The sequence below is a fragment of the Vombatus ursinus genome, unplaced genomic scaffold (assembly GCF_900497805.2).
Source record: "Vombatus ursinus unplaced genomic scaffold, bare-nosed wombat genome assembly UNPS02014900.1, whole genome shotgun sequence".
NCBI lineage: Eukaryota > Metazoa > Chordata > Mammalia > Diprotodontia > Vombatidae > Vombatus > Vombatus ursinus.
The window spans coordinates 642,727-667,027 of NW_020954678.1; the positions used below are offsets into that span (position 1 = coordinate 642,727).

The window sequence follows — 24,301 nt, forward strand, 5'->3', positions numbered from 1 at the left end:
CAAAAAGAAGCCTTGGCTTTGTAAAAAGTAGCATTAATTAAATTCAGCACTATAATCAGCCTCTGAAGGATTAAGCCCCTTGCTTCTTTCAGAGTTTCATACAAAATTTGATTAAGCTTTAGAAATTTATTTCTTGCAAGTCCCTGGAAACTTGAAACTCTTACAGGGGACTTCTGATTCACCAAGTCACCTTCCCTTCATTGCAACTTCTCTATTACTATCAAGGACACCACAATCGTCTTTGTTCGTCAACCTGGCTCACAACCTTGGTGTACTTATTCCTTGACTTTTCACTCAACCAACACAGCCAATCCACTGTCAAGTCTTCGCTGGGGCATTTCTTGGAAAGATACCCTTCCCTCCATTCCCAGTCACCATTATAGTACCAGTCTTCATCACCTCTCACCTAGACTATTGCAGTGGTCCCTGAATTAGTCTCACTGACTCCATTCAGCTGCCAAAGTGATTTTCTTAAGACTCCCTGTCTCACCATGCCATTCTCCTATTCACTAAGTTGCAGTGGCAAGATCAAGTATAAAAAATCCTCTCTTTGGCATTTAAAACTCTTCCAACCTAAACTTTTCCCACCTTTCCAGTTTTCTTATACACTTGACTCTCTCTAGGATCCAGCTGCATTAACCTTCCTTGCATACAACATGACTCCAGCTCCCACCTTCATGCGTTTATTCGCCTTGGCTATCCTGATGTCAGGCTTAGAATCCTCTCCTCTTCACCTCTGACTCTGAGATTCCCTGTTCAAGACCCAATTTAAACCCTACCTTCTGAAAGTACTTTGTAAAGTACAGAATACTACATGGATGCAAAGTATTATTAATACCAATTTTTTTTTTTAGCCCTATTCCTGGCCTCTATCTCTTCCTCCATTCTATTCTGCAGAACCTGGGCCCTGGGTAATTTCTACTATGCATCAAGTGGGTATCTCAGTTGTTTTTGTTTTTTTTTTTGAAATTCTGTTGATAGGAAAAGGTAAAGAATCTCAGATTTACACCCTGAATGACACTGCGTATTCCATTCGTTTTATAAGTTTAGTTTGCAGATCATATTTTAACAAGAAGCTAAAGGGAAAAAAGCAAGAAGGAGGTTCTATTTTATTTCCAAGAGGAACAAAAAACTAACTTCATGTGTACTTTACTGAAATGTTATTTGGTGATTGGGATTCAATTAAATAAGCATTTAGTACCATGTAATAAGTCACTGTGCTGGGACACTATGGATAGAAAAACAAAAACGAAAGAGTCCCTGCCCTCTAAGGCTTACATTCTACTAGGATGGAACAAATTCTATCGTTCAGTTTTTAATTTAAAATTCAGTTACGTTTAACTTAAACATCCCTAAGGGACAGGAAATGATGCAGTCTTTATTAGCTACCTGAATATTAAATAACCAGGAAATATGGCTACCAATTGAGGAAAAAAAACTTTGCAAGCCTCAAACGAAAGGCCTATCTGTAGAAATCTAATACATACTCCTAACTTTGTTAAGACCGAACACTATAAACCAGACCTCAAAGCATTTCCTAAAAGTTTCTGACCATAGACTTGCCTTCCCATCTCCATGAAAGCCGGGTGAGTACCTTCCTTGTTACTTAGTAAGAAGTACAGCAGGTAAGTTACTATGGGGTACCAAAATCCTTACTACCGCCATTGCTCCAGGCTCATCCCAACCCCATTTCTGAATAGCAGTAATTACCTCAAGAAATACCAATGAACTACATAAAGAAAAACACTTCCTCGCACATGACTGCTAGCCCAAGTCCATGACGTCTGAAATTTCCACTGAGTCACTCACAGGCTTCTACTACCCGTTACACAGGGCTGAAACTAACAACTGGAGTTGAGGAATCTCTTTCTGTTCATTTGCTTTCAGGAGTAGTAGGGGCAATTAGGGGAACCATACTCAAGCTAGGAGACTATGAAGTCATGATACTTTCAAAGAAAGGGTCAAACTCAGAAAGGCCAATTATTCTGCTCCATCTAACTTATTCTTTGTCTCCTTCTTCTAGTAGACTACACTGCACATTCAATAAATTTATTGAAATGAACCAAATTCTGGAAAACCCAGTTCTTTTCCGGTTTTGTTCCATCAAGGACGGGCTGTTACTTAGAAGAGGATAACATAGGGCCTTGTCTGTTCGAAGTAAGAACCAAATTTCTTTTTTTCTTCTTGTGATCAGAATAGATTCGCAAGAGCTCAGCTGGCTCCTATTCTTCAACATATATTTCTCCCCGGTCAATTGAGGAAATTTTTTCTGCTGGACCATTTAGAGTCCTGTACTGGTTTTCAACTTCAAGGAACTTAGCCGTAGGCATCACAACTTCAAGATACTTTTCCTTCAAAAATATTTAAATGAATATAGGAATAGTAACAACAGCAGCAGCATTTCATTCAAAAATGAAAGAGTCCCTGCCCTCTAAGGGTTAGCCTTACATGATCACTGATGATAATATTATCACTTATTCAGCAAGCTACCTCATATTTGTTGAGCACATTTTCTTTATCATTTAAATGTACTTCCCAGAACTGAACCAGAAAATGGACTGGATGCTCATTCCCATTTGACAGAAAGGGAAATTGAGTCATAACAGGGAATATTGGCCTAGGGTCTCACTGGAATTGCTGATCTGACTTCTAGTCTCATGCTTTGCCCATTTTATTTGCATACATGTGACAGGCTGTGTCAATATCAACTTCCATGTTCCCAAATTAAGCTTCTCCTTTAAGACCTGATTTCACCAAATCTTGTGGTTACTGCACATTGCTCCATTTTCCGCCCTCCCTCCTTCATGCTGATGTGCTATTTTAACAGCTGCCCTAGTTCTGCCTGTCTCTGGGATCACCTGAAGGGATGAACAGTCAGAAGAATCAAGAGAAGCAACCAGGGTAAAGGATAGAAAAAAAGGGGGAGAGTGGGAGAGAATCTGATGAGATCTTTTTTCTTCCCAGTGCAGAGGAGACAATGAGGGACTGAGAAGCTTGAGGGGCTGGCTTAGACACCCTTCTAGCCCAGCCTGTTTAGGAGAGGAACTAGACATCATGCCACTCTCCTCATTTAATTCTTGGTTATGAGCCAAGAAGAATTCTTTCCTGTCATATCCTTATGGTGTTTGAAGATAATAAAATAGGACTTGATTAATGGATTTTATTAAATGGATTTATTACATCTGGAAGTTCAAAGGGGAGGCATAGGACTGACTTGCTCTTCTTAAAATTCTGCATACAATCTAGGGCAGTTGCTGTGGATCCCCGTTTCCTCCCCCATAACACTGCATAGTTCATTCGGTGCTCTGGTGTGGGTCAGTCACAGTCCCAGAATCCTCTTCGTCAAGGACAGAATCAGCAGGTCTGGCTTTTTCCAACCTGTGAATCCACAGTCCACAAGCCTCCCAAACATCCCATGTGAGATTTGCTTTTGCTCCTCTGGGCTAGTGATGTGCATACCTGTCCCCAAAGAGACAGGGGAGTGGCCAATAATGTATTCACTGGCCCCCCTAAGGAGAGGCTAGAAAAAGGAAAAACTCTTGACAGTAATAAAAGGTCACATTCCATACTCAAGACTACGCTCTGCCTGGGGGTACCTGCTCCAGCTCTTTCTGGCTAGGGGGGAAAAAGCCTATATGCTAATATAAGATCCAGTCCAGTTCCTCAGTAATATATTTTCTTGTTTTTTCTCCATTTGTGATTTAGCTTCTTTAGCCTTCTTAAGGTTCTGAATATTAACAGTATGTGCAGAGGCAGGCTAGGAACCACTGCAGAATTAACTAGTACCTAACCAATGGAAGACAAAGCCTGGGTCTTCCTTTCAAAGACCCCTCATAATTCCCCACTTCCCTTCAATATTTCCAGGGCCCTTGTTTTTCCTCTGTGTGAGTTCTCCCACCATTTTCACAGACCACAAGTGTTTTCTGCCTCAGTTAAGGACAGTCATTCTGTGGCCAACCTCAGGATGAACTTTTCTGAATGAGTCTACACTGGCACACAAGGGGTCAGGCCTGGTATGTAGTTCTTCAAAGGGTCTACACCTGTTGACTTCGCAGTGTGGCCGAATCTTTTAGTCACTGCTAGAGTGAGATCCCCGATTCTCCCCCTGCACTTGGAATGGCTGCTTACCGATTCTGATATAAAACACAGTCAGAAGGCCTTGCATGATGAGAGCTTAGATGAGTTTTTTCTTTTTCTCATTAACTACCCATTCACCTTTCCCACAGTTGGCTTTTCTTTTGCGTTTTACTCAAGTGACAACACAGATCACAGCCAAAAGCAAAATAAGACTTCTGAAGAAGTTGCACTGAGGTACTATGATGACCAAATGGGGCCAAAACAACCCCACAGCGTGTTCAGAATTCTGATGCAGAGAAGGCTACGACAGAATCAATGACAGGAAGGCAACCGCTCGAAGCTGCAGAATGACTGGCCACATAAGAGTCCCTATGTCTTCAAGTGTCTCATCATTAATGAAATGCAATTTGGGAACAACATTATTATCACAGAGAATTCACCTCCACTCTTCTGATCTGATGGAAGTGTTGCAAGTTTTTCAAATGAAAATGTAAGACCTGGACAAGACACTCCACAAATATCAAACAATCCAAATGTATTTATTAAGCCCTTATTATAATCCGGTACTATTTATTGATGATACTACTACCGCCGTTAATAATAGCCAACATTTCTACGTAACTCTAAAGTTTGTAGAGCACTTTATACATTACCTCATTTGAGCCTCAAAACAATCTGGCGGAGTAGGTACTATTCTTCCCATTTTACAGATGAGGAAACTGAGGCAAACAGGATTAAGTGACTGAGGTCTTCCTGACCCCAGGCCCGGCATTCCTATTCACTGCCCTGTAATGGCAGAGTCATCTCAAAGGGGAAGGCACCAGCAGCTGATGGGGGATCAGACTTGAAGGAAGCAAGGGAAGCTAAGAGGTAGAGGTCAAGAGGAAGAGCATTTCAGGCACAGCAGATGGAGTATCATGTTTGAGGAGCAGAGAGGAAGCTGGCGCAGCTGGATCCTCGAGGGTGTGGAGGGGAGCCCTCTGCCTCCTGATTGGCAGGCATCCAGGCACCACCCCAAACGTCAAGAAACGACGGGCCCCCGGGGAGCTTGCCAACCTAGTCAGGAGGCGCTATGTGCAGCAGGGAGGGGTGAGGCAGAGATGAGACCCACCAAAACGGCCTGTAGCCCTTTGAGGAGCTTCGGCTGAAGTTTCAGAACCCAATTATGTTTAATTGGGTCATGGAACAAGATTGGTGGGGAAATGAGGCGTGCCTTTTGAATTCATTTCAGTTAAGCCAAGCATATAAGACACTGACATTAAAAGAAAAGTGGGTCTCAATTTTAGTCCCAGTGCCTTCTCTAGAGAAACCACACCACTTTCGTCTAGTCTCTGTGCCTCAGTCTTTCCACCTGAAAATTTGGAAGGCTAAATGAGATCTACAAAAGGGATTTTTTTCCTTTTATAAAAAAGGAAAGTAATTTTAAAAAGTATTAATCACCATTTTTACCCACTCACACACAGAGGGGGGTCAATCAGTAGAGTCCCAGATTCTCTACCATCTTTCTTAATAATGATCTGTTTTCTACTTGTCTTTCAATCCCTAAACATTTTCCCTGTTTTTTAGTTCCTTCTTTAAATAGCATAAGCTCTGATGAGGGTAGGGATCAAGTCTTGCTGTTTATATCTCTCCCAGGACTTAGCAGAGCACTCCACTGAGTGCTTAATGTTTGTGGAAATATGCAAGTTTTAGATCTCATGTGTCTGTCAGGCTCCAAAGCGACATATATAAGAACTTAATGCTCTTCAAAAGGTGACTTTTTAGCATGCATATGAGCATTACATTTACAGAACTCATATAAACTCAGAATGAAAAAGCTCCAATGAATCTATCTACACACAGATGGTTGTTAGGTTCCCCAAGGATGAATTCTCAGGAATACAAACTATGAATGATGAAATGGACAGTGTGTAAATGTTTATTTATTGATTGTATGATCCCATTTCCTACAGCATTCCTGGTTTGCAGGGAAGGTGTGGGCTAAACATCCTTCCAGCTAAGTGAAAAACAGACTTATTTCCTAGAAGCAATAGTCTTAAGCTATGAACATCTGGCCATTAATGATTAATTAATTATTTACTTGAACTGTACTTCCTCTCCTCTTATACCTCTACTCTGGTATTCTTCCAAAGAAAGACCCAGAAGAGTAATTAAAGAAAATTTTTTTTCTGGGGGGGGGAGGGGAAATGGTAGGGGATAGGAGATGAAAGGGGAAATCTCAGAGGTGGAAGGGACCTCCAGTCACCAAGTCCAAGTTGTATCTGGGCAGGAATTTCCTTTACAACATTTCTGATAAGTGGTCACAGAATCAGCAGCTAGGTGGCTCTGGGGATGGAGTGCCAAGTCTAAAGTCAGGAAGACTTAAAATCAAATCCAGCCTCAGGAACCTGCCAGCTATGTATCCCTGGGCAAGTCATTTAACTACTGGCTGCCTCAGTTTCCTCATCTGTAAAAATGGGGATAATAATAGCACCTACCTTCCAGAGCTGTTGTGAGGATTCAAATGAGATAATATGTGTAAACTACCTTGCAAACCTTAAAGTGCTGATACGTGCTAGATATTATTAGATGCAGTTAGGTGGTGCAGTGGAGAGAGTGCTGGGCCTAGTTAAGACTCAGACTCCTGAATTCAAATCTGGCTTCAAATACTATGTGACCCTGGGAAAGTCACTTCACTTCTGCTTATCTCGGTTTCTTCAAATGTAAAATAGAAACAACACATCTGGAGGGGTTGTTGTGAGGATCAAATGAGACAATATTTGTAAAGTGCTTTAGCACAGTGCCTGGCACATAGCAGACACAGTATAAATGCTTGTTCCCTTCCCCCTTCTCTATCTGAAGATCTCCAAAGATGAGAAACTCAGTATCTACTGAGGCAATATACTCCACTTTGGACAGCTCTGTCTGCCAGTATGCTTCTATTAACTTCTATCCAGCCATCCTGAGACCAGGAGAACACTCTCTTCTACATTCCAGTCTTTCAAATACTTGAATACCATGACTCCCCTCTTAAATCTTCATGTCTTCAGGCTGGATATTCCCACCTCCCTTAATCATTAAGGTTTCCAGGCCCCTTAACATCCTCTTCATTCTCCTCTGGATTTGCTCCCAGTTGTCTACGGCCTTCTTAAGATGTGGTGCCCCTGCTGGTGGAGTTGTGAACTGATCCAACCATTCTGGAGAACAATTGGGAACCATGTCCCATGGGCTATAATACTCTGCATACTCTTTGATCCAGCAATACCACTACTAGGTTTCTAGTGATCAAAGAGACCAAAAAAGGGGGAATGGACCTATCTGTACAAAAATATTCATAAGAGCTCCTTTTGTGGCAAAGAATGGGAAATTGAGTGAATGCTCATCAACTGGGAATGGCTGAACAAGTTGAAGTATATGATTGTAATGGAATATTACTGCGCTATAAGAAATGATGAACAGGCGGATTTGGGAAAAACCTGATATGAACTGATGCAAAGTGAAGTGAGCAGAACTAGTAAGAGCAATATTGTACGATAATTAAATGTGAATGACTTAGCTATTCTCAGCAATACAATGATCCAAGACAATTCCAAAGGACTCATGAAAAATGCTATCCACCTCCAGAGAAAAAAGTGATGCAGTCTGAATGCAGATCAAAGCATACTTTTTTCACTTTCTGTATTTGTTTCATGTATTTTTTTTTCCCTTTGGGTCTGTGTCTTCTTTCACAACATGACTAAAATGGTAATATGTTTTTCATGATCGAACATATATAACCTATATCAAGTTGCTTGCTGTCTCAGGGAAAGGGGAAGTGAGGGAGGGAGAAAGAAAATTTGGAATTCAAAATTTTTTAAAAACTGAATGTTAAAAATTGTCTTTACATGTAACTGGGCAAAAACATAATGTTACTTTAAAAAAAAAAAGATGGAGTTCTCACAACTCAACACAATACTCCAGGTGTGTTCTGAGGAAGACAAAGTACAGTGGAATGATAATCTCTCTTATTATTCTGGACACCATGCTACTCTAAATGCAGCCGACTGAAGACTAAAGCAGCCTGCCACTGCCTGTGACTCATGCTGAGCTTGCATTCTATTAAAGGCCCAAGTCTTTTTCATTTGCTTAGCTATACCTCCACCATTCTGTTCTTTAAAAATCCAAGTGCAGTATTTGACAATTATCTTCATGGATTTCATCTTATTAAATTTGGTCCATTATTCCAACCTGTGAGATTATTTAGATTCCAATTCTTTTATCCAACAAATTTGTCTGCCGTCTGCTTTCTTCCCCAGTTTTATGCTCCGATAAGTAGGCCATCTCTGCCTTCATCTGCCATTGATAAAAATGGTAAACAGAACAGGTCCACATGCTATTTCTCTCATCAAACCTCACTTTGATACAGTCATAGACTCAAAGGTACAGCAAGTATTCCAGTCCCACACCCTCATTTTACAAATGACAAAACTAAGGCCCAGAGAGATAGAGAGATTTGCCTGAGGTCACACAGGTGTTAAGTGGCTGAGGTGGGAGTTTAAGTCTAGGTTGCTAATTCCAAATCCTGGGCTCTTACTACTGTACCATGCTGCTTCCCTGGGAAGTAATAACATTGAGAGGGTCAAGAAGTCCAGGATGGCCTTAAGTGAGGTCCTGAGGTATTTGTTGGGGGGCAGGGGTTGGGGGTGGGTAGAAGCATGGTGGCCTTAAGTCATTATCCACTGAACTGATTTTCCTGAGCAAGATTTTTTTAGGGCAAACCTAACAAGGTATAGATGGCAAAGCCTTGTTTTTTGTCTGAAAGCCATCCACTTGTTCTCCAACCAGAATATTAGCTGGAGGATGGGGGAATTGAGGGTGCATAGCATTCTTATGGCTAATGTATGCTTAAGTCATCTAGAATTGTCTACAAGCTAGATAAGAAACTTCTTCAGTCCAGCTAGAAAATACCTCGCTGGTGGTTGAGTTGTCAAGCTTTCCTATCATGCTGCTGCCCACTTCTACTGCATTTCTTTAGATACCACATCTCCCCACATGCTGTAAGAAGAGCATACTAAGAAGGGATTTTTCAGTTCTGTTCCTGGGTGCTGCCAAAGCATGCTCATCATGCCAGCTGTGAGCACAATTTCCCAGACTTCTTTCTACTACCCAAGGGATAAGAGTAGGGAAAGAAGCCATCTTTCTTAAAAAGGGCAAAGAGGATAATTATAATTCCAAGAGAGAAATCCATGACCCCTTCACCCATGGGATTTACGGAATGTCCCAACACTAGTCACTAAAAGTTAACCCTAGGAAATATGCAGTATTTAATCAGGCCAATAGTCCTACTGTCAAGACTCATGAGGTTCACTGTTAACACCCTTACCTCCAATGGACTTTCCTAAATGAAACAAAATTTGGATTTGGTATATCTTGCTATAGTCCCACAAGTTTTTCAGGCCCCAAATTCTTTTCTGATGTACTCAAGAGTCCAAATTATAAATGAAACCTGTGTGCTTGGGGAGTAGGAAAAGGATGAAGGACACAGAGGGAAAGAACATGGTAAGTTCTTTAAGGCTAAGCCTATATTAAGTCAATAGTTTATTTCTGGACTTCTGAAGCCACCTGGTGCTCACTTTATTGTCTAGACAGCCAATGGCAAGAATGGGAAAAATGTGTGAACATTACCACTGGATCAGGTTGAATACAGTATTTAGATCACTGGGAAATGGAAATCTATATTCCCTAAGTGATTAGTTACTTCCTTCACTGTTTGTCTGCTAATGTAGGTAGGTCCTCTGAATCTGAAGAAAACCACCAGAAAGCCCAAGACTCATCTATGTACCATCTTATTAACTGTTTAACCAAAATATTCTGATTGTCTGTATTTATTTTACAGAAAACAGCAGTTTCAGCACATTTTTCCACTGTAGGCTGATATCTGCCATTTGGCAAAATGAAAGCTAGCTGACTGGCTCCTTGCCCAGGCTTAGGCCCTCCTAAGCAAAGATCACACCTACTTATTGAAACACTTTCAACACTTTGGGCTTAGATGTAAGTGAATGGAGGAGGTAGCTAAGGGCACATGGTTTCTCATGGAGAAGCTGAGGGGGAGAGGAGAAGGGGAGGGATAAGAATACCCTGATCTAATTCTCAAAAGAAGATGATTCACATGGTAGAATTAAGCACCTTAAAAGAGCAAAGTCTTTATAAAACCATCATGATCAAATTAGAAAAGGGAAAAAGGTAAATGAAATGTTTACCTTCTTGCCTGTAACTTGGAGAACTTTCAGATATGAGCTGCTTCAGCTAAAGCAGCAAAGAAAAAATGGGTATAAGACTCCAGGTTGATGAGGAAAGTTTCATTTGCCAGTGCTCCAATCCAAATACCACATTAAACATGATTCAATGGGGACGCTAGGGCATTTCTCCTCTACTCTTGACAAGCGATGACTTCTTTGGCTATGTAATGAGCAGGAAAGTGAGGCTGAAGCTATGGATGCTTTAGACAGTCAAAGGAACTTCCCAATGAGACCACCTGATGCTTGCTACCTGAAGAGGTCATTTATCTCAAAACAAAGACTGAAATTCAGGTTGGCACTGAAAGCATCCTTTTTGTGACCCTTCATTTCCCACCCCACTGTTGAATGCTATGCAGCTGCTAGCGAACGGGAAGAAAGGAGATTCTGTGGAGTTCATGTCAGTAGTAGGGAGTGTGATTCACTTACGGCATTTTAAGGAGATGAACCCCTCTATGAAGGTTTCTTGAAGAACTTTTCAAATATGAGCTCTTTCTCCTCAAATTCTGATCCTTCTCTCATCTACAGTGGGAAAGTTGTGGGCAAAGGTTAGCAGACAGGTAGCTGAGTGTTGGGTAACTATTGGTTTCTCTCGTGTCTTTCTCCCAAATGAAATAAATCACATCCCTTGAGAAACTCTCCACAACTGAACAGAACCAACAGAAACAGCTGCTTTAAAAGAATAGCAACACTTCCGTGGCTGTGTATTTATTTCAGAGTATATGTTAACGAGCACTTCTATTTGTTTATTCAACACAGTAAGTATTCATTTTCACCCCTTACTGGCGAGATACAAATGAACCAAAGATCAATCAAACAATTAGTAAACATTTATTAAGCATCTACTAAGTGTGCCAGGCACTGTGCTATGCCCCAAGACTACAAAAAGAGTAAAAAGACAGTCCTTGCCCTCAGAGTACTTACAATCTAACAGAGGAGACAATATGCAAACAAATAATGTACAAACTAGCTAAACAGCATAACTATGAAATAATTAACAGAGGAAAGGAACTGAATTGGAACTTAAATTTGAAGTCAGTGAAGTCAGAAGTCCAAGCAAAGAAGGGAGAACATTTCAGGCATGGGGGCAGCCAGAGAGAATGTCCAGAGCTGAGAGACTGGAGTGTCCTGTTTGTGAAACAGCCAAGAGATCAGAGTCACTAGACCAAAAAGGACAAGTTGGGTAATAAGGTGTAAAAAGACTGGAAGGTAGCAAGGGGCTAGGTTATGAAGGACCTTGAATGCCAAACAGAGCATTTTCTACTTGATATGGAGGCAAAATGGAGCCACTGGAAGTTTACTGAATAGGGGAAAATGACATGATTGGACTTGTGTTTCAGGAAAATCACTTTAGTGGCTAAACGGAGGATGTATTGAAGTGGGGAGAGGCTGCAGGCAGGCAGACTCATGGGCAGCTATTGCAATAATTCAAGTGTGAGGTGATGAGGGCCTTCACTAGGGAGCTGGCAATGTCAGAGAAGAGAAGAAGGCAGGTTTGAGAGACGTTGCAGAGGGGGAAATCAACAGACTTTGGCATAACGTGGATATGGAGGGTGACAAGATAGTGAAGAGTCCAGGAAAACTCCTAGGTTGTGAACCTGGGGGACTAGGAGGATGGTGTTGCCCTCGACAGTAATAGGGAAGATGGGGAGCAAGGGAGAGTTTAGGGAGAAAGATAATGAGTTCCGTGTTGACTTTATGATGTCTATTGGACATCCAGTTTGAGATGTCTGAAAGGCAGGTGGAGATACCAGATCTGAGACCAGCAGAGAGGTTTCGGCTAGACAAGTACATTTAAGAATTGTCAGCAAAGAGATGGGAATTAAATCCATGGGAACTAATGAGAGCATCAACTGAAGTAGTACAGATGGAGAAGAGAAGAGGGCCAGGACAGAACCCTGAAGGAAACCGATGGTTAGAGGGAATGAGCTGGAGGAAGATCTAGCAACAGATTCAGAGAAGGAGTGGTCTGAAACGTAGGAGAAGAACCAGTAGAAAGAGGTATGCTGAAAACCCGGAGAAAAGAGAATATTAAGGAGGAGAGAGTGACCAACAGTGTCAAAGGCAACAGAGAGGTCAAGAAGAATGAGGATAGAGAAAATGCCAAGATAATCTTGTTTCTAAGGAACTTTCCATCTAATAGTAAGGTATCACTAACATAGCCAAGATTCAATGAAAACAAAATAAAATCCCACTATGAGCTATCTGGCTGGTGGTGGAAGTAAAGGGTCATAGTTTTACAGATATAGAGCTGGGAGGGACCTCAGGGGTCATCTAAAACAGATGAGGAAACTGAGGCACAGCCAACTGTGAGTAAAAGAAACACTCAATTGCCTTCTCAGTGGGGTAGGGTGTAAACCTGGCACTGGGAATGCCTAAATACACGAAGCACTAGACTTTTCGTTCCAAGGTTTCTTCAGTTTAGAGTTATATCATGTTTTACTCCTAAGACTCACAACAAAACCAGACATCACCACCTGATCTACCCTGACCCTGGATAGGGAGGTGTTTCAAGTGTAATCAAACAAGCACTTAGTTCCCCACACCTGGCTGGCTGTTCTTGGTGGCTGAAGGAAACAAAACAAAACCTAGGTGATTCGCACTACTCTAGGCATGATGAGTAATTCAAAAGTAGCACAAGGAAGCTGGGGTCAGAAGGCCTTAGTTCAAATGTGACATTATAAGCTATGTGACCCAGGACAGGTCACTTAAACTTCTGTCTCCCTCAGTTTTCTCATCTGCAAAACAGTCATACTAATAGTGCTTACCTCCCAGGATTGTTGTGAGGATCAAATGAGATGATAACTGTAAGTACTTTCCAAGCCTTAAAATGCTATATAAATGCTAGCCATTATTATGCCAAATGAAAGACTTTATATTTGACCCTGGAGGTATTAGGGAACTAGGGGAATTTAATGATAAAGGGATGATGTGGTCAGACTGCACTTTCAGAACACCTTGGCAGCTGAGTGGAGAACCAACTGGAATAGAGAGAAACTGGAGGGAAAGAGACCAATTAAATGGCTGCCAGTGAGAGGTGATGAGGGTCTGCCTGAAGCAGAGTGGGGGCTCTGTGAGGGGACTGAAGTGAACACATACCAGAGATGCTGTGAAGGTACAAACTACAAGATGGGGCAATGGACTGGACACATGGGGTGAGGAAGAGTTAGCAGTCAAGGCTAACAAGACTGCGTGACTGGGGAGATGGTAGTACCTTCAATACTAAAAGGGAAATTTGGAAGAGAGGATTTGGGTAGAACAGCAACAAGTTTTGTTCTAAACATGCTGTGTTGGAGATGCCTATAGGACAGCCAGTGAAAGATGTACAAAAGAGTGTATGTGACGTGGGACTTCAGCTCAGCAGGAGCGACTGGGAATGGAAATACAGATCTGGGAATCATCTGACTAGAGATGATCATTTAACCTATACTAACTGATGAGATCGCCAAGTATGATAAGATAGAGGGTGGCCATTTCATTAAGTTTGAGACCAGGGCTGTCAAAAGCAGGCCAGACAGGCTGCATATTGACTTAGAAAACCACAAATTAACATTATCAATATTCTACTGTATTTTTATTTATTTTGTTTAACATTTCCCAATTGCATTTTAATCCATTTCTGTCCCAGCCACAGGAGACTGGTCCGGAGTTTAACACCTTGACTGTGGGAAACTCTTCAAGACTCAATTCCAGAACAAGTGTCAAGCTGCATGAACTGAGAGGTCTGAACTGGGAATGCCTGGTCCATGAATATGTACACATTCTGCTAAGTACCATGGTAAACCCAGAGACTTATAGTTAAGCCATCAAAAAACAATGATACAGTTTTTATTTTCTGTAAATCTACTGATAGTGTCATTATTAAACTTCAATCTGTTTAAAAAAAAAGAAAGAAGGTAAGAAGGAAAGAAAGAAAGGAAGTAAGGAGGGAAGAAAAAGGAGCATAAGATATGGTCCTAGACATTAAGAAACCTAAAAGGAAGCGAAGAAGGTTCCACTGCTATCCAGAGTCATAAGGTAAGATACTCTCTTTTGGGGTGGTTTCACCAAAAATTACAATGACATCTGCAATAGAGGAGTTAAATGAAGCAAGATTGTCAGTATATGTGCATTTATAAAGCAACAAGTTATTAATATTAAGCACTGGGATAATACAAAAAGGTTATGGACTGGCTGTTGTTGTTTGTCCTCTGATCTTGCAGAGCACCAGGACATCAGGAAGTGATGCCAGGACTTGCAAGTGAACTGGATTTAAGTGATCGAGGGCTGCGCAAAGTCACCAGCCCCACTTTCTCTTCCAGAGCCATCTGCATCCAGTGGCAAGATATAGATCAGAATGGCTGGAAATGGCCCCCTATGGAGTGGCAGGCAGCTTTAGAAGAGAAGGGATTAACAAACATGCAATGAGATCACAGAGTAATATTTTATTAGCTTAGTGGTTTCCACAGCCTCACATATCTGTTCAACTGGGCATTCATGTGATTTCGATTTATTATAGGAAGCTGGGGACTGCCTTAAAATTAGTGGGTGGGATTCAGAATTCACTTTAGGATGGGGGGAGGGGAAAGGAAGTATTCCAGGGAAAGAAAAAAGCCTAAAGAACACTGATCTGGCATCACAGAATCACTTTAGATACAAAATATGTGATAGCCATTTAAAAAGTTTCCATATAATATCCCATTTACTGGGATGTGTTTTAAACAGTTTAATCTGTATAGTCTAAAGTAAAAAGACATATTAGATCAGTCCATTCCTGACTTCTGCTCCTACCTCTTACCAGTCACCTTCTATAACCAGGTAACTGCATGACTGTATTTAGGATGAGCGGAAAGAGTTAAGAGAAGTGGGTAAAACTATCTAAACTGACAGGATGTCTGTTAAAAACCCACTGAAGTCATGTTATTTCCTGCCTATCATGTGGCCCTTGTCAAAGCTGCTATCATTTGCAAACATGCACGCATGAGTGCATTAACACCTCTGCATTCTTGGTAACCCTTGATCATAAAGCCTACTTCCTGCTGCCACATGACCTTGTGTTGCTCTGGGTAGGCAGGTCACTCACTCAACATGAAAAAAAAATGACCTATGCTGGAACACACTAATTCCAGGGACCTCCTGGCAGCAACTGTAGTAGGAAACAAGTCTATGAATACTCTCTCTCCCCAGGAAGAGCTCCAGCTGGATTAGTGGTCTGTTTCCCACTTAACAAATCTACAGGGAAAAATCAAGAAGTTCCAGTTTTCACTTCCCAAATGATGAGCATTTCTGTATGGTATGAACACTTGGATACAAATATTGTTTTAATACTGCCTCTGGAGAGTTCCATTCACCCCAGAGTTTAGTACCTTCACATGTATTAATTTACTAATTTTTCTGGTCTATGCCAAAGAATAAGACAGCCATCCATGTCTTACAGATGAAGAAACAAAGAAAAAAAAGGAGAAAATATTGGCAGGACAGCAAATTAACAATAAGAAGAGAATTCAGGCAAGTGTGGACTGCTCATTTCATGCTTGGGCCACAGAAGCTATTTAAAGAGCATTGGGGTAAAAGAATCCTACAATTGAGGAAGCTCAATCTACCCACAACCAAATGAAACCCCAAACCATTTCTCTGTCTTCGAGATCCCTTGCGTTACCCAAGCCCCCAGAGCAAGGGCTAGAAAGAAGTCTAACTTTTAGGAGATCATAGGAGAGGAAAACTAACAGGGATACTTCTCTGGGAGACTAAGGAAAGGTGCCTACTAGAAATTTCACAGATGGTAAGACAGCTGGCAAATTCTATTGACGAAAGAAACATAGCTAATAATTTCAACAAGCTACCAGTTCCCCTAATGCCTCACCACCTCACGCTAGCTGTCTTCCTGATTTCTTCATGCCTTCTCACACGGAGGTAGATAATTGTTTGGTCAATGTACAAAGCCAGAGTCCATATAACTTTTTTCTCCTTTCCAGATATAACATCTGGGTTTATTTGTTTGTTTTGGTGCTGTGAGAGGCATGTTTGTGTACATTAGTAAGAGTGTCTGCACAATTACAGAATAGCTGTTAGAGATCATTTAGTACAATTTAGGGATTTAGTGGATAGCAAATCAATGAGTCTATAGTGGGACATTGTAGTCAAAAAAAGCTAATTGCTAAATAAAAGTTGCATAGTGTTTAGAACAAGGGAGGTGCCCTGTTAAAAACACACCTAGAGGAATATGACCAGAATGGTGAGGAGATTAAAGAATATCTGATAATAAGGATGAACCGAAGGAAACCAAGGATTACACACTCACAAATGTGTAGGAGAGGGGGTGAAGATAATAATAACAATAACAACAGTTATATATAGTGTCTCTTATGTATTAGGCACTGTGCTTAACACTTTATAATTATTTCATTTGATCCTCACAACAACCCTGGAAGAAAGATGCTTTTATTATGCTTGTTTTGCAGATGGGGAAACTGAGGTAAACAGAGGTTAAGTGACTTGCCCAGGGTCCCACAGTCAGGAAGTGTCTAAGGCAGAATTTGAACCCTGATTTTCTTGAAGCCAGGCCCCGCACTCTGTGTACTATGGTATGCACTTGGCACTGTGTTAGGTGCTGGTGAAACAAAGACAAAAAAGAAACAGTCCCTGCCCCTCAGAATCTTACCTTCTATCAGGGGGACAACATGATAAACATATTTTAAAAATAACAACAACAATAAGCAATGTGGCCTATTTGGACCACATTGAACTCACCTTGGAATAAGGAAGATTTGGGTTCAAATCCCACTTTGGACATATACTAGCTATGTGATTCTAGGAAACATCATCTCAAAGTCACAGGCTACTCTTTGAACCTCAGCAGAAAGCAGGTGCTGATCTGCAATGGGGGGACGGAGGCATCCATTAAGTTGGACCTGGAGTCAGGAAGACCTGAGTTCAGATCTCTGCCTCAGAACATTACTAGCTGGGTGGCCTTGGGCAAGGCATCCAAGGCATTTGAGCTCTCTGTGCTTCAATTTCCTCTCATTTGAAATGAGGATAACAATAGAGTCTATTGCACAAGATTGTTGTGAGGATCAAAAACATGACAGATAGATGATAGATGATACATAGATACACAGATGCAGAGGACAGGCAGATGGATAACCGATTTAAGACTGAAAAAGACTCTTAAGGTGATGGCCGTCTCAAATATTTGAAGAGCCATCATTTGGAAAAAACAGCAGACTTGTAATGCTTAGTTCCAGTCGGGAGTAATATGGGTGATACAGAAAAGTTACAGAAAGGCAGGTTTAAACTCAAATAAAGAAAACCATCTTCACTAGAGTTGTCATAAATATAACAGGATGCGTCAACAAGTGGCAGGCTCCTCCTCTGTGCTGACTATCAGGGGCAGGCTGACTGACAACCTGCTGACAGTGTCGCAGAAAGCGTGGGGAGGGCAAGATGGCCTTTCAGATCCTCTCCCATTCAGATTCCATGAACATCCTCCTTTTAGAAATGACAAAAACGGAGAAGAGAAATCTGAATGCTTTGCCAAAGATCACAGCTCTGTGACATAAAGTCATGACTAGAGAGAGCCCAGAGGTCCTGATTCCTAGTCCAATATTCTTCCATAATAATCATTCCAACTCTGATAGGAAGCACTGACTGATAATCATTTGGGGAAGAGAAATGAGGGGTAAGATCTGTTTCTGAATTATGTTAAATAAGATAACTTTTCTGTGACAAATTGTTCTCGTCTACAATATCAAAGGGCTGGAGATACACACACACACACACACACACACACACACATATACACGCACGCACTTCTAAGGTCGCTTAGACACATCTAAAAATCTGGTGACACACATCACCATTATGCCATACACATCAACATGCCAGCCTATACTTTGTAACACCTCAATGTCACCACTAGGGGGTAAAGCAATGAAGAAGGAATACATTTTCCCTATCTATTTATTTATAGGCTGCTCAGCCCTTCTGAATCATGTAATGGAAGAGAATGGAAAAGCATTTACTAAGTGCTTACTATGCGCCAAGCACTAAGCGAGGCACTAGGAATACATGAATAAAAATCAAGACAATCTGTTCTCATAGTGTCCACATTCTAATTGGGGGCAACAATACGCAGAAGGAAAATTCAGCTGTAAGGAGGGTAGAAAGGCCCCAAATTCCTCACTGTTGGAAAGGGAAGATCCTGGTGGGATCTGGGTAGGTGGGGCTAAGCCAGTATGATCACGGGCAAAAAAAAGACTGGACTTTTATTAACACTCAAGCCAAGAAGACAGGTCTATTGCTATAATCCTTTGACCTGATTTAAGCCCTGTCATCTGGCTTAAACAAACCAGCTCCAATGGTCTAGACAATCTATGTAGAACAAAACGTGAGGATTAGAACACATCTCAGCCTAGCAGGACAGATTATTCCTGGATTATCTACATTGCTTTATTTCTCTGTTCCACAGGCTACAGAACCTCTAGTATGCTTTCTTAGAATACTCTTTAATAATGTTACTGTTAATAATGATAATATTTGGAGAGATTTGTATCTTTTATTTTTTTTTTCTTTCACACAGCTAGTGAGTGTTATGTGTCTGAGGCCACATTCGAACTCAGGTCTTCCTGAATCCAGGGCCTATGCTCTATCCACTGCACCACCTAGCTGCCCCATTTGCATCTCTTAAACACTTTTCATAACGATGGCCACCTCTTAAAGGGCTAACATTCACTGGACAAAAAAGGGTAGGACCTTTAAAGACTAGGAAATGGGATACGTTATTACCCTTAAGGTGAGTCCTGTTTTTAATGTCTTCAATTAGAAAGTTCAGTCAATGCTTGAAAACTGAGACAAACAGCCAAGAGGCCTGGTCAAGACATTGGGGACAATGCTTGATCCTTCTGTCTATTCATCCAAATTCAGTTATCTGTTAATATTTGTGAGGGGAAAAATCTAACCAACCACCAGCATGTTTTCAGATAAATTATTATTATTGTTTGATACAAATTCTCAGTATAGGCCTGGCCCGAGTCTCCATTGTCTCTCAGATCATCTAAATTCAGGCCTGGGTTCAGATTCTAATTTGCTCTCTTTTTGTGCAAACCTCTTGGTGGAATTAAGATCCCCAGCATTAAGAAAGGAGAACACTCTTGGAATGTAAGCCATGCTGCTCTTATGAAAAACAAGGCTGATATACAGGGACAGTGGAGAAAAATGATCCTTTGGGGCTACAAAAATGCATTTTCTGAATTCTCAGAAATCTTAAATCAGTGCGTTCCCTTCAAGTAGGCTGCTGTTGTTCTACAATGTATTAAACGTTGACAGCTGCTTATGGAAAACTTGAGAGCCCGAGTTATAGCCTTCCTCTTCTTTCCCTCCCCCACACTCAGACTTTCTGATCTCAGAGTACACCCACTCAAACTGTTGTGTTCTTGTTCAGTCTTCAAACCTGGGTGAATGGACACCCCAGATGGGAATGCTAAATATGAAAATCAGTTTAGTTATCCTTGCGTTATTTCACCAGTCTGCCTTAACTTTCATGGAACCCCCCCTAAAATGCTAGGAACAAGAAGGGTGACCAGAAAAGCGGCCCCTACATCCTTCTTAAGATACAATAGCCTGGCAAAGGGAACGGGTCCTAGGGAACAAAAGTTATGACTTCATAATCTCTCTGTACTTCAGTTTCTTCTATAAAATAAAGGGGCTAGATTAGAGAGCTTTCAAAGCCCTGCTCTAAATCCTCTGTGTGCAAGCCTGGACCTGCCCCAATCCCCATTTCTGATGAAACACGGACTCCCCCTCACCTTCAATTTATCTTCCAGTTTCAACATCTTAATATTAATCTAAACTGACAATGAGACCAGTGGAATATATGACACCTTATGAAAAGCACAGCTTCACTCTCCTAAAAGGGTTAGACCACTTAGCAAGAAACAAAATCAGCAAAAACACAAACCATCATAAAAATGATGGCAGTACAAGGAGGCAGGATGTCAGTGCCTACAAGGAGCTTTCAAGACAACTTCACCGCCTAACATGTGTGCAGCTTGAGAAGGCTTCTGTGTGTGGGAAAGGCCCTTCTCCTGGTTAAGGGACTGGCCATGGCATTTGGAGAAGAGAATTCTCATAAGATGGAGGAGCGGGTAGAGGAGAGCACGGACAACAAGACAGACAGACAGGAGGCCAAGATAGGAAGCAGACCACTTTGTTGCTGCAGTGAACAGGAACGGGGAGCTCAGAGCAAAGATAGGCAGACAATCTTGGTTTCTCCCAGGCTCTCTCACCAAGCCAGGGCAGGCTGACTCTAGCCCCTCTAAACTCCACTCCACCTCTCACCGCCATCCTGACACTGGCAAATATTGCTAGGAAAAGTTTGGGCTAAGCTTTTTTTTTTAATTAATTCAAATTTTTCTCTTCAGTAACTTTGAACTTGGGCTCATTTCTCTTTTCCATCCACCCACCTCTTTCATTAGGATACATCTGGAAAGCACATGTTCATGACGGTAACAAAACAGAGAAGAAAAGCTAAAGGGACTCAGGAAAAGACACCCAGGAAGTATCACATGATGAGAAGAAAAGAGCAGAATCAAATGAAGGAACTTATCTTTCCCTTCCCCTCCAATTTGGGTGAGTGGGAGAGAGAACTGGGAAACCCAAGCAAATGTTTACTGTAAAATGTGATTTTCACATTTGAGTTAGGCAAACAGTGCTAGGAAGAATTTCCAGGAATGACTCCTTCTATAACCCTTCTGGTGACTTAGAAACTTGTTGGAAGAACTAAAAAGAATGTAGAGGAATAAACCCTTGATTTTAAAAAGCAACACCTAGCAAATTCTGCTCTACCCACATTTTAAGGTTACAATCAAATAAAAACTGAAACAACTTGAGAAAGTCTTCTCACTTTGCTTGCTTGCAAACTTAAGCAAGAAGCAGTCGATACTCCATAATTTCAATTTTTAAGAACAGCACCATAGTCTGTTATGTTCTAATCTGATCTCCCTACCTTTTCAGTAGATATGACAGGAAGAAGGGAGAGCCTATGGCCCTGATCTCATCAGTAACAAGCTCTGGGTCAGAACACCCCCAGAAACCTGGGATTACAGGGTTGCACAAACGTGCTCCAGATCTAGGGCCCAGTATAATTCATTAAAGGACATTTTTAAAAAAGGGTTTCCAAATGCTCAAAGATGCCATAATCCATTTTCTTATTCATTCGTATAGTTTGGGGAAGGAGCAGAGGAGGGTGAGAGGAAGAGGCAGCTTCAGAAGAAAATGCAACCACTCAAAATCTAACTTCAAAAACGCCTGAAATCTTGCCCTCAATGGGGAAAGAGTCCATTTCCCCCCAAATCTGTTTCTAGATCTGGGAGGCCTGTGGACCAAAGGGATAGTTCCTGAGGGATTCTTGACACCTAGTCCCATTACAGCAGAATGAGAGGGTGATGGGAGTCTAAGCTGAGGGATAAGATCCTCTTTCTCAAAACCAAAAATGTGATCGGTAGGTCAGGGTGAGCCACTGTCATCAAAAACACACAGAAAATCCAATGCCACACCTAGATTCTGAGACACTAACCATGAAAAAAAAAAGAAGGGTCAGTTAAATATTAGCTCAAGTAACTGACAGAAATGAACATACTCTTCCATTGGTCCTAAACTGGAACTGAAAATTTCCAGTTTAAACACAAGTATTAGGATTGTGGGATTATCAGAACGGAAAGAGAACTAAGGCCAATTAGTAACACAGCTCCCTCATTTTATAGGTGAAGAAACTGAGGTCCAGAGAAGTTAATCCCAAAGTCCACCCAGCTAGAGCCAGGATTCAAATCCAGGTAGGTCCTGCCACACTCTGCCCTGGCCAGGTCACCTCTGGTATACTGTGTTCAGTACAGAGGACAGTGACCAAGATGATGAAAGATCTCAAAATCATGCCATATGAAGATCTGCTGAAGGAGCTGGAGAGATGATTAACCTGCATAAGGGGATGAGAGGGAAGGGAAGGAAAGAGAAAGAACAACTGTCTGCAGTACATGGAGGGCTCTTGTGTGGAAAAGGGTTTAGACTTACTCTGCTTCTCTCCAGAATGCAGAAAAAGGGATAAAGGGTAAAAATTTATAGAGGCAGATTTAAGTTTGGTATGAAGAAAAATTTCCAAACAATTAGAGCTATTTAAAAATGGAATGGCCTATCTAGGTAAATAAAGAGATCCTTCAAGCAGAGGCTAAGTGACTATTTGGCCGATGTTATTGCAGAGGGCATTTGTGTTCACATATGATCAGAACAGAGGACCTCTGAGAGTCCGTGAGACTTTGCTTTCTGTCTCCAAATCAAGAGCAAACCAGGAGTTCTGAACCCCATTTTTATGTCCTGGGCCATTCTGGCAGTCTGGTGAAGCCCACAGGCCCCTTTCTCAGAATATGAATTTTAAATGCATAAAATCCATAGGACTACAAAGGAAATCAACTATATTGAAATAGAGTAATCCAAGTATTTAAAAAAAAAAAAACAAACAAACCAAGTTCAAGGACCCAGGTTAACACCTGCTCTGACTCTTATCTTGCTATTTCACCATCACCAAATAAGCCTGATCAATCTCTCATCAAGTCACTAAATTCAAGCCAAACCATTTCTTTCCCAACATAATGGGATAATATAATACACTTACAACATAAGCAGGCTTGCTACTTAGTACTGCCCACATTCAGGTACTTTGAGAGCCTCCTCCAGGAGCTGGAGGGAGGGACCCCAACGTGCTTAGAAGACCCGGCTCCTGGCTCCCTCTGGTCTAGCAGAAATGCCCTCTGACCCTGGGCTAGTCAGTGAACTTGCTGGACCTCAGTTTCCTCATCTGTAAAATGACAGGGTTGGACTACATGACTTCTGAGGTCTCCTCTAGCTCTAAATCTAAATCTAAATTGATGATCCTCACTGCCATGATAAAGTTTCACTGGTTTGCTGCCCTCTCTGACTCTCCTCAAAGGCTGGTCATTGTCCCTCATGCCCTTCCAAATGGCTACTCCTTGGTGGGCAAAAAGATCGAGAGTTTTCAAGGCACTAACAAGTAATAAATAAGTGTGTTTGCCTTTGTAACACTTATAGCAGTGGGTACAAGTATCATTTCTGAATGCAAAAATGATACCAGTCACTGACTACACCAGCACCTCTTCATGGGACCAGCACTGGATTATCACCAAACTGATTTACACAGGACATAAAATGTCACTAAAAAGAGAAAGAGCTTGACCAAGAGACGGCTATTAGTAGGGAAGAGAAGAGGGAAAGCGCTCTTTTGGACTCTCTCAGTTCCCAAATCAGCAATAGGAATTAACCTTCTATTTCCACATAGGACTCTCTTCATTTACCTCCCCCATAGCAAGTTTATAGGAAAGAAAAAAAGAGACTTCATTCAATAAGGCACAAGGGCCTCAGATAACAGGACCAAAACAAAGCCACAACTTCCCTCTCAAGGCAAATGGTGACCTAGCATTATAGGATTTTAGAGCTGGAAGGGACCTTGGCATTCATTGAGTCTAATTCTCTCATTTTACAGATGAAAAAATGAGATCCAAGGTGACATTTGCCCAAGGTCACACAGGTGGCAGAGCTGAGACCAACCTAGATCCCCTGACTCCCGAATTCAGGGCTCTTAGTGCCTCCCACCGGAGAAAAAGATCAAAGGTCACAGAAACATGGATCTGAAACCAAGGGCAAGTACAAAAAAACAAGTGGCCACCTCCTGCTGTGTGCCAGGCTCCCACAGCCTAAGATCAGCAGGGCTGCCCTCTGTGCTTCCTTTCTATATGATTAACCTCAAGGTACTCCTAGCCTTTTCTATTTGACAAATCCCAAAGTTTTCCTATCTGAGGGTCATTTGTTGGTGGAGGGGCAAAAATCCAAATAGGGCTTGGTAACTATCTCTGTTCTGTTTGGAATAACTACACTAAAATCCCCTGTTGAGAGAGAGAGAGAGAGAGAGAGAGAGAGAGAGAGAGAGA

General features: G+C 41.6%; 1 protein-coding gene across 4 annotated transcripts in view; it reads right to left on the reverse strand.

Moving 5' to 3' along the window:
- ZNRF1 (zinc and ring finger 1) overlaps window positions 1–24,301 on the reverse strand; it is a 91,895-nt gene that overhangs the window by 27,810 nt on the left and 39,784 nt on the right. The gene's annotated exons all lie outside the window — the stretch shown is intronic.